General features: G+C 45.0%; 1 long non-coding RNA gene across 1 annotated transcript; it reads left to right on the forward strand.

Moving 5' to 3' along the window:
- The first annotated feature begins 9,371 nt into the window (after nt 1-9,371).
- Nucleotides 9,372-10,238, forward strand: LOC105712759 (uncharacterized). Its single transcript, XR_001106398.2, has 3 exons — nt 9,372-9,760; nt 9,896-10,043; nt 10,135-10,238. It is a non-coding gene; the product is annotated as an uncharacterized LOC105712759 (long non-coding RNA).
- The last annotated feature ends 2,139 nt before the right edge of the window (nt 10,239-12,377 follow it).

The following is a 12,377-nucleotide window of genomic DNA, read 5'->3' on the forward strand; positions in this document are numbered from 1 at the left end:
CTCAGCCTTGAGAATGCAGAATCGTTAACAAAAGGGCCAGATCATCAACAGGGCAGAGTAGAGGCCGAGGCAGGATTGTGCTGGTGCGGGTTTCATTCTCCTGTCTCGGTCTGCTTAAAGTAAGACATGGGCAGGAAACTTGTAGGGAGCCCTCAAAAACTGGGCAGTCTCAGTGGGGAAAAATAAAAGTCACAGACAATAGCTGAAGAAAGTTACATGCCAAAATGAAGTACCGTACCAAACTCGAGCTTGTCAAAGGTTCTGAAATGAGAGGGAGCCCTACGGTGATCACTGGGGAGTGTACCATGACCATTCTGATGATTGGGCTGCACTCAGAAGTTCGTGATGCAACACAGAATTTTAAACAGAGCCACCTCTGAACCTCTTTAATATGGTTTGGCTCTGTCCCCACCCAAATCGCATCTTAAACTGTAGCTTCCATAATTCCCACGTGGAAGGGACCCAATGGGAGATGATTAAATCATGGGGGCAGCTCCCCCATACTGTTCTCCTGGTAGTGAATCAGTCTTATGAGATCTGATGGTTTCATAAGGGGAAACCCCTTTCACTTGGCCCTCATTCTCTCTTTGCTGCCGCCATGTAAAACGTGACTTTCACCTTCCACCATGATTGTGAGGTCTCCCCAGCCACATGGAACTATGGGTCCATTAAACCTCTTTTTCTTTACAGATTACCCAGTCTTGGGTATGTCTTTTCAGCAGCATGAAAACAAACTAATATACCCTTCAACACCACACCTCAACTTAGGGCAAGGCTACTGTCCTCTCTACAAATCTCTCTGCAATGTCTCCTTCTGAATCTCCTACCCCAGATAATGTGTCACACACCGCATGGTTGGAGAGCAAGGCAGGCTGGTCTCCTGCAGCCAGACAACTCCCAGCATTGCCCTGGTTCCCCCAGCCCTGGGAGCCAGCCTCCAGTCTAAGCCCTGGTGTGGATTTATAGACCAGGTGCCCGGCACGATCAGACATACGGGGCCTTGCCACACAGGGGCCTGGCACTGTTTTACTCCTGTTTCAAATTAACATAAGCATTTCTCAAGGCACACTTTGTATTAAATTGGAAAATAAAATCAAAAGGAATCTACCTTCTAGCCAATAAAATGTGAGGCACCTTCTTCCAAAGTCAGCCTCTTTCTGCGCCCAGTTTTATTTTCTAAACCTTCTTCGGGGGCAGACAAAAAAGATGCTATGTCCTCCTTATTAAGTACTGTGAGTAATAAGTGTGAGAGGAAAAGCACATAATTGTTTTCCCCTTCCAAGCACAGTGACCTCATTTAGTGCATTGCTGTTCTCTGGCGGCTGGAATGTAAGCTTGATTTCTGGCTGGGAAAATGGAGCCCAACCCCTAACAACAGTCCAGGCCTCGGCAGCTCCTTTCCCTTTGTTCACCTGGCAAGGATGCTGGATACAGAGCCCTTGGGTCTTGCTACAAGTCTCATCTACTGCAGTTTGCAGGATGAACATAAAGTGAGAGCTGCCCCCAAGGGCTGAAGGTCACGGTACAGGAGACGAGATTTATAGAGTGTTTCCAACAGCTCCATCGGCTCCAGTGCAGGAAAGAATACATGTGTCCCAGTGGCAAGCTCTAGCTGTTTTTTTCCTTCTGAAGAGATGTATGAGATGGCGAGCAGACGCTGGACACACAGCCAGCCCTGGTAAGAGTGAATAATTCCCACTTCTATTGCTTGCAAGTTCTTAGACTTTAACTGTTCATCGCCCTAAGTCGTATTTTTATGCCTGTGACACTCCAACCCTAGCAAGGCAATTGGGTGGAGAATCATATTTTAAGGAATCTATCTAAACGCTCCCGGGGCTTCCACATATTTCTGGATCACTTTTATCCCTGGTAGGTGGGACCAGAGTGTGAGCCATCATCCTGATTTATTAGCAACCTAGAATTCAGACAAGCTGAACAGAACAAATTAAGTTAAAACATTAGCTGTAAAACAAAGCCCTGTGTTTCATTCCACATCTCCCAGCTGAACTTTGAGAATGGTAGCCTCTGAATCCAGCATCTCCAAAGATTTCCTTTCTTGTACACATGGAGGATGTTGCCACCTCTGAGAGCTGTATCTTGGACAAGTGGCTTAACGGAAAGAACTCTGTGTTTGAAGGCACAGGCCAGTGACCATGACCTGGGGCATATCACTCTAAGCATCTGGGCACAAATGTGATAAAATTAAAAGCAACTAAAAATGGTAGATTCAGTCAGAGGTCTCCCAAGTTATACCTCACTGATTTGTCTACCTTACTGATCTCTATTAGGTTGGTGCAAAAGCGATTGCGGTTTTTGCCATTATTTTCAATGAAAGCGAATGGCAAAAACCGCAATCACTTTTGCACCAAGCTAATCTACGGAACTATGTGAAAATCTTAGCAGAGACAGGAGTAAGAAGAACAACGTTCTTTTCCCTCAAAGGCCAGCATCGTCTAAAACATATGTGGAGAACAGCCTGCCAGCTGAGCGTTCTGGGATGCTTCCCTCACTCAAGAGAGCTATTCATTGCCCTGTTGGGGAAAGAACTCAGGTTTCTAGAAGGTCAACCAGGCACCTCACACACATCCTCCTACACAGAAACCCTATGAGACTGGCACCATTATCATCCACCTTTATTTTGCAGATGAGGAGCTGGAGGTTTCATTGTGCTAAGCAATTGTGAAGGTCAGTCACCTAGAGTTGGTGGGGTCTGAGGTCTGCATGATCCTAAAGGAGATGCTGTCTCAGACCGTAACACCTACCAAAGTGCTACCACATATTAAAAGACTTTGTAAACTAAGAGATGCAAGGCAAATCTAAGAGACCGTGGCCTGAGAGTGATTTCACAGCAGTTACAAGTTTAGTAAGAGTAGTTGACTCAACTTCAGACGCTCCCTTTTGACAATCCTCTCTCTAGTTGATGTTAAGTGTTGCTGATATAGTAGATACTGACTAAACTAATCAACAAGTCAGAAGTGCCTTCAGTAGCAGCTCCATGTTTATAAACTGAAATTTTAAAAAACTGGCCCAAGAGCATTGCCCAGTAGACCCTTGATCTCATGGTAGGCTTGGTTTGGTGGGATGAGGACACCCGACCTGAATTCTAGTCTCTGCCCAACTGTTATGTACAAGATTTTGCATTGGACCAGCACTCTGTGAACTTCTTGAGGTAGGGACCCTGCTTTAATTATCCATGTATTGCTAGGGCCTAACAGACTACCTGTCACATATTGGACCCTTAATACATGTTTGCTTGTTGAATGAATGAGCAAATGGAGAGATTCTGATTATAAAGGAGGCATTGTGTGGAATGGAAAACACTTGACTAGCATCCTAAAGACCTGTGTTCAATTTCTGGCTCCACAATTAACCAGCTGAGTGTCTCTGCAAGTCAGTGAACTTCCTCTGAATTCATGTTCTCATCTATCAAAATGTGGTAAAAACTTTTCTCTATCCATCTCATAGAGATACTATATCAAATGAAGGAATATTTACAGATGAGCTTAGTTTAAATCTATTCAAATATAACTTACACCATTTTACAGAGTCAAGTAACTGCAGCATGTCACATGCAAATCCATTGCTTTTGCAGATGGGAAAACTGATCCCCAAAGAGAAGAACTGCGGATCCCAGGTCTTTTGCTTGCTGCTCTGCCTTGCTAATGACATATTGGCTAACCTGATGAGTGCCCTTGCCAGGGCTGATAGATCTTCTTCAGGCTAAACCCAAGGCACCCACTTCACTGGGTGGCCCATAAGCTTTTGCAAGATGTCTGTGGATATACTCAGAAGCAGACTGGGCATAAAACTCTTCATGTATGACCGCCTCTGTCTTCTGAAGGTTTTGGGGGATGTTGAATAGTTTTTCCAGAATATGGGAAATACGGTTGCAGCCCAGCCATTCAGTTTTCCAGTATTCTTGGGTATCTCCACAATCTGGCGCCAGTTTCTTCCCCCAGTCTCAATCTTCCCCCGGTCTCAATGAAGTTCATTCCAAAGTTCATTCCTCTGTCCCTGCCAAGCTGCCTCCTTGCCAGTCTCTAATCTGCTTCCATCAATCTCTGTGATCCCAGCCATATAATCCCTTCCCTTTTCCCCTTCCACCCACCTTGAAGTCCAGGCCACCACTTCTCCATCCAAATACCACAAATCCTTGAGAAAGAGCTCAAGTTCCATCATGCCAAGATGTCACCCAGTTCATAGGGTCCTTTTATCTAGCCAGCCTGCACATTGACATCTGCTGAGGCTTTAATTGTGTCTCCCAAGAATATATGCTGAAGTCCTACACCCCATACCTATGAATGTGATCTTAATTGGAAATAGGGTATCTGCAGATAGAATTAATATAAAGTCATACTGGATCAGAGTGTGCCCTAAATCCAAAAACTTGTGTCCCTCTATGGAGGGAGATTTGAAGACACAGAGAAGATTGGAGTTATGCTGGTACAAACCAAGGATTGCTGGAAACTACCAGAAGCCAGAAAAGACAAGGAAGCATTCTTCCCTAGAGCCTTTAGAGAGAGTGCAGCCCTGCTGACACCTTGAATTGGGACTTCCAACCTCAAAAACTATGAGAGAATAAATTTCCATTGTTTAAGCCACCCAGTTTGGGGTATTTTGTTAAATCAGCCCTAGGAGACCAGTACATCTCAGGCCACTGGTTGGGTTTATAGGCACCTGACTCACCGTATACTACTGGTCACCTTCTCATGAGCATATAATAGGCCAATTCACTGCCTGAGGATAGAAACTGTCCCCCAAACTTCCTTGCAGCCTCCCTAGAGCCTGGTGCCTAGTGACTTGATTGATTTAGCCTCAAGCATGAGGATTCGGCCTCAACATCCTTTCAGGAATCGGGCTGCTTTAGAAAAGGCACTTACTTTCTTCTCAGATTCAACAAGTTCTATTCAGTTGGAGCAAAAGTAATTGCGGTTTTTGCCACAACATGATGAAGTAGAATGTGGGAAACTAATTCTCAGAGAATACAACTCTACTTCTTAGCTGCAATCCAATAGCCCCAATGTACTAAAACAAGCTTACCTGAAACTTTTCCTTACACCCTATTCCCACCAAACCCTGCACCGAATGCAGTCCAAACACCCATCCTTGGCTCTCTGTCACCCCCTAGGGTTGGCCTGCCCGACACCCTGACCTTCCAACACTGTCTGCACCTCCACACACATGTACACTCACCCACAGTGACTTGACTCTGTATTTTGGTCCCTATCTCAGTCTTCATAATCAAATTTTAAGTGAAGTTAACCTTTGAAGTTCAATGGCACAGCCCCATCGTAACTAGACAGAGTGATGACCACACATGAAACAGTGCTGGCCACTGGGCCAACCATCCCACTTCACGCACTTGGGGCCCAGGGTGCGCATGAGATTGGAAAGGAGGACCTGCCCTGCCCTCACCAGGCCTTAATCTGATCAGGCCTCTGATGGTGTCAGCATCTCACCACACTGAATGTGCATCAAGTGTTTAAAGCCCTGCATTTTTCATACAGTGTGGCCTTAAGGTATGGACCTCACCTGGTACAAGACCCATGAAGTGATAATAAGGGAAATTTCTATAAGTGATTTTCCCTTGACCTCTGAGTAGCATGAGACTCATAGGGATTACTTCTTCCTTTTGCTTTCCCTATACTCATCCTCTGCTTCACCTGGGTCATGCCTTGTCCTCCCTCTCCGTGAATCTAAATCCTACCCAGACTTCAATGTCCAACTCAAATGTGGTCTTCTCCAATAAACTTTCTTTCATTCCCCAAGTAATGACTCCAGACTCTTAACTCCCATTAAAACCTCTCCTTTGGCATATAGTTAGAATATCTTATTTCATGGATGTTTGAATATGCCTTTTACCTACTATTTAATCACAGACTGGAAGGCTTTTGAGAGCACAGATCTTATCTTATAATCTTTCCCTTTCAAGGTTTTGGGAATTAAATGAGAAAATGTAATCCAATGGCCTCTATGATGTCTGGCATATAGTATACTCTCAATAAATGTCAATTCCTTTCCCTCTTACACATCTTTGCATCCCCAAAAGCATTTTGCAAAGTCTCTTGAATCGTCTAGCTGCCTAATAAATGTTAAATACATGAATCAATACATAGAAATGGTAATATTTCAACTGCTTTCATAAGGTCAATGAGTACAGATCAGACATTTCCACTTTTCTCCCACAACTCCTGAATTTGTGGGCCCATAAAGATTATTTCTGTTCCACACCTCTGAAGCTGAAAGCGATATCGTGATGCTGGAGGTGCACAGTGGAAGGCTGACAGCATCACCCAGCAGTGAGTCCAGAAGCAATCATCTAGGGCCTCCAGAACTGGCTGGACAAAATCAGGCAGCAGCCCAGCCAGCCTCTAAGCTATTTAACTAATTTAGTCTTTGTAAAGAAGTAATGTGCAATGAATCCTTGTTTTTACACTCATCTCATATTCTTTCATTAATTCCTAATATCTTTGTGTTCATATAACAGGTATGTACTGCATCGTGTAAAGCACCACTTTGCTTAGCAAATTTAAATCCTCAGAGGTGAAACCCAACCAGCATGCCAGTAAGTTCGAATACAGTTGGCACCTTCTGATGCTGTCAGTAATTCGGAGCTGAACAAATTCTAGATGTTTCTGAGATGAAGTGGCAGAGGACAGACAGAAGAAGACTCCTCCTTCATCCCCACTCCTAACACCATGGGACCTATTCATGCATTCCTCTTGAAAGCTAGAATGAAGAGTCCAGAAACTCCACAGGCTGGCTGGTCACTCCAGAGTCTTTCAGCTAAAGCTTTGGATGGAGCAGGCCTTGCCCTCAGCATTAGGTTACCTTTGTTTATGTTCACAGAAAGAAAAGCCAGCCCAGAGCCCGAGACCCCCCTGGCAGAGGCCTGATTTCACACACATTTTCCCCAGATTCCTATTGGCTTTGCTGGAAACCACATATTAAAACCCACCAATCTTTCCACTTGAGCCTGATGAAAGCTTCACCAGAAACAGCTGCACTTCACATGTGGTTTAAGTTAATATCTTATCCCGACGGTTTAACTCTAGCTGGCTGGGCTGCTTTTTTAATATTCACAATCCTCTTTTGTTTCACATTAAGAATATGTCTTTCATTACTCAACAGAGCTGAGGGACACAATGAAGCTGGTAGCACTTCGTTTTTGAAATGTCTGAAATAATTGTTTGTATTGTGAGTTACTCAAGGACCACTCCAGGTTGGCTATCTGAGACGCATACAAAAGTGTTAAAAACCCTAACACGAACGTCGCTAGACCTGTGTGGAACATTTTCCTATTAAAAAAAGTAAGGCCACACGCTAATGGCTCAGATTTTGTTTCTAAATCCCAGAGCTCACTGAGTCAAGCAACATGATAAGTTCATCGCTTTGTCTCTTCCAGCAGCTCTCAAAACCACCCCATCCCTTCAGCATGTAGGAAAGTATGATCAGTATGCGGCTGATTTCACACACGGGCATGCCACACACATTTGCACGCTCTTGCTTCGTCTCCATACTGGGCAGGATTCACTTTTAAGTTCATAGAAATTGTGCAACTCTGGTTTCCCTGGCAAAGTGTGCATCAGGTTCTAGAGGTTTGACCCTAGCAGCTCCTCCTCCCAGGATGTGATGTCAGCTACGGGCATCTCCACGGCGTGACATCATTTGTTATGCAATGGTGAGTTTGAGGTGCTGGGAATATTCTGCAGATTTCCACCTGTCTAGCACTTGTCTAAAAAAGGTCAAGATTGGAAAGACTTCAACAAGCCCCTTTTGTACTTCCTAGTCATTAAGATATGGCTGTATTTTTTGATGACTCTTGAATTTTTTCCCTTATTTTATTTCTGTGTTTCATCCATGATTTGGAAGGAGGAGGAGGAGGAGGAGAGAGAGAAGAAGGAGGAGGAAGAAGAGGAGAATTATTGCTGACCATTAATGAGTATTTTCATATGTGTAGAGCACTGCTCTGCATGCAAGCTAAGTTAAGCCTCACGACAAACCTATCAGTGAAGTACTTTCATCATCCCTGTTTTATAGGAGAAGCTGAAGCACAGAAAAATTAAATAACAAGGTAACATGGATAATAAGTTATTATAGCAGAGACCGCTAGATAACCCCAATATCATTTTTCCCGTTCTTCTCCAGTCATAGAACTTCAGAAATCAGAATCGTATTGATTACTATTGACTGAGCATATAGCCACCCAAATAAAGATTATGAAGTAGGCAGAATTCTAAATGGTCCCCAAGATTCCTACCCCCTGGTGTATATACCCTTTAAACCCCTTTCTCTTGAGTACAAGTGGGACTGGTAATAGGATGAAATGATCGCTCCCTTATATTAGGCTGTATTATATGACAGCAGTAAAGGGATGTTACAGACAGAGTTAAGGTCCCACATCAGTTGTCTTTGAGTCAGTCAAAAGGCAGATGACTCTGGATGGGCCTGGCCTAATCAGGTGAGCCCTTAAAAGAAACTGGGCCTTTGCTGAAAAGAAAGATTCAAAGGAATGTTCTTGCTGGCCTTGAAGATGCAATGCCTTGTTGTGGAAAGGGGCCACAGGGCAGGGACTAGCAGGCAGCCTCTAGGAGCTGGGAATGGACTAACTGACAGTCAGCAAGAAAGTGGGACATCAATCCTGCAATCGCAAGGAACTAAATCCTGCCCATAACCAGGGACCTTGGACAAGCATCCTGAGCCTCAGATGAGATCGTAGCCCTGGATGACACTTTGATTGCAGCCTGATGAGACCCAGAGCAAAGGACAAGCACTCCTGATCCACAGAAACTGAGAGATAACAAAGTTGTGTCATTTAAGCCACTGAGTCTATGCTCATCTGGTATACAGCAATACAAACTAATGCAGGTTACACTTCCCAAATGCCTTTGCAGTCGGTGTTGCCCGGTGACCAGCTTCCCTTCCGTGCCTTCCCTTCCCCACTTCCTTTTTCTTCTGATAGGATTATGGTTGTAGGAAGGCACCTAAAACATAGGGGTGAGAGAAACGCCCTGAAGACGGTGAAGCCACAAGACAAGAAGAGCCTGGATCCCACAGATTTTAGGATTGCCATATCAGTCCTGAACTGCTTACACTCACACTGTTACGTGATCATGAAATAAACGTCCACCTTGCTTGTTGAAGGCATTCTTACTTGGTGTTTGTGCTACAGGAGTTGAACTTACCCCAACCTAACTGGCAGAGCTCAAAATGGACCCAAGTAGTGTGACCCCAGAGCCCATTAGCTTAGCTCCTTCACCACCCTGCCTCCCAGCCACCCCACTGCATCACAGTCAAATTGGAATTTCACACTGTTAGAGCTTGATGGGATTGTACTGGTCAAGTGAGTCAAACCAGTCAAGCAGACAAGAAAGAGGGACTCAGATCACCTGGAATTATGGTAATGTATTGCAAGGATACCTATGAAAATGGGGTGTCACGAGAAGTTGAACTTTGCATCCCAGTTCTGAAACATGCAGCGACCTCATGGAGACAGATTCATCACTCGGCATTTCGGGGTGGTAGCAAGTTCAAGCGACCTGCCAGATTTCTTAGCATTAACTTGAAAGATAATAACACACTTAATTGATTTCATTTGATTTGATTTGATTTCTACTAGTCGAATGGGCACCTTGATTAGGCAGACTCTCCCCCAGGAACCCCAGGGGCCTCTGACATCCCTTATGTCCAACCCAGACACAGCCCTTCTGTGACCTCAGCATATCTGCCCAATCCAATCAGTTATAGCCAGAATAGAAAGGTTGGTTTCTCTCTACCCACGAGCCATGCCATACATGACATGCATGTGAATAATGATCTGAGCTGTGTTTTCTGGTGGAGATGATGCTCACAGCTCTGCTCCATGTTCCGGGACACGAGCAGACCCTCATTTTAGGAAGGAAGACCCAAGAGAGGGAAGTAGACTTGCCCAGGCAGCAGCAGCCTGCTCCTTCCCTGCTAACCACGGCAGAGGCTGGTCTGCACCCCCTACCCGGGTGGCCCCTGCCGTCATGGCTTTTCTGCTTCTAGAAGCCATCCCTGAGGTCAGCTGAATTTAGACCTATGGTATCTCCAGTACAGCACTTTGTCATCTGTTGGTGATAATAGTTTTCAAATTCTTGCCACTTCCTGTAGAACATCATTGCAGAACTCAAAACACATTGCATCATACAAAATGAAGTGGAGAATTAAGGCAATTATCCAATTATTAAAAACCATTTCTCATTCGAATAGCTAAATAACTCTTCAAGTCTCCATTTTACATGTGTTGCTCTGATGTGAATTTGACCCTGGCCTATTTGCTTTTAAGTAAAGTCCAAAATCCAAAATAGCCCAATGGAGAGAACCCCTCCCAATATTCCACAGCCTCGGTAACAAGGCTGCTTATCCGATCTCACTTAAATCTTTCTTGAAACAACATAGTCTTTCTCTGCCATCCTCTGCAAGTGCAGAACAGCCAGGGTGCAGGTTGCAGGGTGTGGGGGGATTATTACAGTGAAATCGGCACACAGATCTCAAGATTAAAGAAGTTTGCTGTTTCTCCAGACTGTCTAGGTGACTGCCTTTTGAAATCGCACATGGCTTATACTGCCATTCATGTAATTTAAGAAAAAAAATTGAATAAAAGTATAAAGGAAAACCAGCAGTGTTTTAAGAGATTTCATTTCTACCTGATGCTTGTACTCATTTGCAGGCAGGCAGGAGGAGGGCTTGTATTATACAGGGTCTCTGGAAGCACTTAAATTTCAGAAAGACCCATGACCCCAATCCAAGCTTCTAGACAGAAGAGAGAGGGTGCAAAGGCAAAACCCTCCCCTTGCTTTCTTCCACATCACATTGGGGTAAGTGGTTTGCCCCTCGATGTCCAGCCTTTACCACTCTGCCTCGGAGGCTGGCACATCCCCAAAGCATCCAGGTTCTCTGCCCTCTGGCTTCTGATTGAGATCGACGGATGGGCAGTGTGATCATTAATTTTAATGTATCATCTGTTGGTCGGACACAGTACACAAATACACGGTCGAACATTATTCTAGATGATTCTATGAAGCTGTTTTGTGGAGAGAATAACATTTAAATCAGCGGACTTGAAGCAGAATACCCTACCTAAGGGGGGTGAGCTTTATCCAATCTGTGGAAGCCTTTCATAGAACAAATACTGACCTCCCCCTGAGCAAGAAGGAATTCTGCCAGCAGACAGCCTTTGAACTTAAACTGCGAATGTTCCCTGAGTCTCCAGCCTCACCAGCCTACCCCATCAGTCTTCAGACTCACCACGCCTCCACAATCGCATGAGCCAGTTCCTTAAGTAAACCAATGAATCTCTCTCTCCTCTCTCCGTCTGTCTCTCTGTCTGTCACACACACACACACACACACACACACACACACACACACCCCACCACCACCACCACAGTGGTTATGTTTCTCTGAAGCACCCTGACTAGTACCGGCAGCAACGCTAGGAAATCAGACCAGATGGGGAAAGGGAAGCAAGTACTTATCTCCTAGCTCCTCCCCTGCGGGGTCTGCAAACAGCCCCAGCCATCTCAGGGTAAAGGAGCCACGCCCTCCTCTCACACCCTCAGGCCTGCAGGTGATAGCTGCACTCTCTTTTCTTAAATCCAGGGACTGCACTAACCCTGAATGGTTTCCCCACACCATGCTCACCCCTTGACAAATGATCCTCTTATTAACTTCTCCTCAATTTATCCTACGATGAGTCTCCTGGAACCTTGACTAACACGAGTGTCACCAGAATGTGGGGCCCATGGCAAAGTTGATGTGGCATTCAGGGTCTTTCTTGTCTGACCTCAACCTCTCCTTCCAGGGTCTTTTCCCACCATATTCATTCGCTCCAAAGACACACAAAAACATACAGTAATATAGTCAGTATTCTCACCAGACTGCAGCTCTCCCCAACAGAGCACCCCCACTCCAAAGCCTCTGTCACTTTCTCTGGATGTCAGCACCCCACAGGGCCCTGTGCACATTACCAAACAACCACAGACTGGTAATTTAAAAATGAACAAGAGAGCTGGGTGTGGTAGCTCACACCTGTAATCCCAGCACTTTGGGAGGCGAAGACGGGTGGATCACCTGAGGTCAGAAGTGTGAGACTGGCCTGACCAACATGGTGAAACCCTATCTCTACTGAAAATACAAAAATTAGCCAGGTTTGGTGGTGAGTGCCCGTAATCCCAGTTACTCGGGAGGCTGAGGCAGGAGAATTGATTTAACCCAGGAGGTGGAGGTTGCAATGAGCCAAGACTGTGCCACTACACCCCAGTCTGGGCACCAGAGTGAGACTCTGTCTCAAAAAAAATAAAAATAAAAAAATAAGAGCTGAGAACCATTGCCCATTGTGGCTCTGTGCTATTT

The sequence above is a fragment of the Aotus nancymaae genome, unplaced genomic scaffold (genome assembly GCF_030222135.1).
Source record: "Aotus nancymaae isolate 86718 unplaced genomic scaffold, 86718_ANA_hifiasm-v0.15.2.pri h1tg000008l, whole genome shotgun sequence".
Lineage (NCBI taxonomy): Eukaryota > Metazoa > Chordata > Mammalia > Primates > Aotidae > Aotus > Aotus nancymaae.